We start from the raw sequence: 1,808 nt of genomic DNA on the forward strand, positions 1-1,808 counted from the left end.
ACTAGCGCGTCTAAAAATATAGTAGGGTATAGAATAGGTATATTAGACCCTACGGAGACGATAGGATAGGTCTTAAACGCTTATAATATAATATAGACTAGGTATTATAATAGGGAAGCTATAATAGATATCTTATCCTCGTAATATAAAATTTAGTATTAACTATTAAGATAGTAGATATTATATATATAAAACATCTTTATATAACCTAATAAAGGTAATACTATAAGTAATATATACTAAAAGTATAGTTATACTAAGTAGTAGTATCTAATAGTAACTACGTATAAAAGAAATACGTACTAGTTTACTATTATACTATAGACTTAGATATACTTTACTAGCCTCTAATATAACGTATAAGGTATAAAAAAATAGTATATACTATATAACTAAGTATAGGAGTTATATAAAAAGAAATCCTCCTCTACTTTCCCTTTACTCTATTTCTCCTACCCCCCCCCCCCCTCCCCCCTACCCTCCTATCCTCCCTAAGAGAACATTTGTGGGTCGATAAGCTACTCGAATGTATACTCGTCGTAGTATCCGGATCCGAAAGCAGGAATTAGCGTAGAAGGCTCGTTTACCTCTACTCGAGTAGTAGAGATAGTAGCTAGATTATTAGTAAAGGCTATATATATTAACCTAATACTTACTAGCTAGTTGCTATGGCAACATAGCTATTAAGGCCCCTAGATAGTAGTTTATTAGTATATAGTTATATTACGAGTAGTTTATTAGATAGACTTACGGATACTCTCTTCTAGAGAGTTAACTCTATTAATTAGAGCTATAACTTAGTCCGTAAGGGTCGAATGCGTCTCGATTAGCTCGGCGGCGGAGCTACGGGTAAGGTTAATACGTCGCGGCGATATCGTGCCGGTTCTAAGAGATGTTAGTAGTAGTTCTTATTAGAAAGATAGAACTTATCTAGACAGACGAAGTAGATTTTGCCATTCCGACCAAGTTATTAGCCCACTTAAATCACTATATACTTATAGTGGAGGATAGTAGCTAATAACCACTCGGCTAACCCCTAGGATGTGTGAAATACTAAAATTTCTAAGATAATATATAATATAAGAGCTATAGCGGGTCCACTTTTAGACTTAAGGAACTAGGCGCTACTCTATCGTCGCGCTAGCTATTTATAAGATAAAAATAAGTATCTATAGTATATTCTAGACGAGAAGAACAGTTTTTATATAGTAAATAATATAATAGCTCGTAAAATACCGGAGTTATTACGTATTATCTAAAAACCTAGTAACCCTTATACTAGAGTACTACCTCTATACTAGATATTCTTATAGTAATATATTATATTAATTAGTATATTAAATAGATATGGGCTATTAGTTATAGCTTATATCTTATATCTAAAGCTAGTTACTAGGGTTAGAAATAAGCGAGATACTAAAACGGTACTAGATATATTAAATTTAGTAAGAATGCTAGTAAAATAAAAAGCTCAGATCTTTTAGATTAGATACTAATCTACATCGTATTAAAATCCTAGGATAATAGCTCTAGTATAAGGCGAGTAATATCTAATATTATATAAGAGCTTACTAGATATACTATACTAACTCTCTCTTTAACGCTTCGACTAAGGCCTAACGCTACTATAATACGCTCTAGRGCTTAAAATACCTATTCTATCGTCTCCGGAAGGTAAAATATACCTATAGTCGATATAAGGATAGCCCCGTTTACGTATACCTCCTCTAGTACTAGAGAACCCTCCTCGACGTTTTAACTAAGGCCTAACGCTACCCCAACGCCCAACGCCGACGAAGAATACGCCT

Source organism: Ramularia collo-cygni (assembly GCF_900074925.1).
Source record: "Ramularia collo-cygni strain URUG2 genome assembly, contig: RCC_scaffold02, whole genome shotgun sequence".
Classification (NCBI taxonomy): Eukaryota; Fungi; Ascomycota; class Dothideomycetes; order Mycosphaerellales; family Mycosphaerellaceae; genus Ramularia; species Ramularia collo-cygni.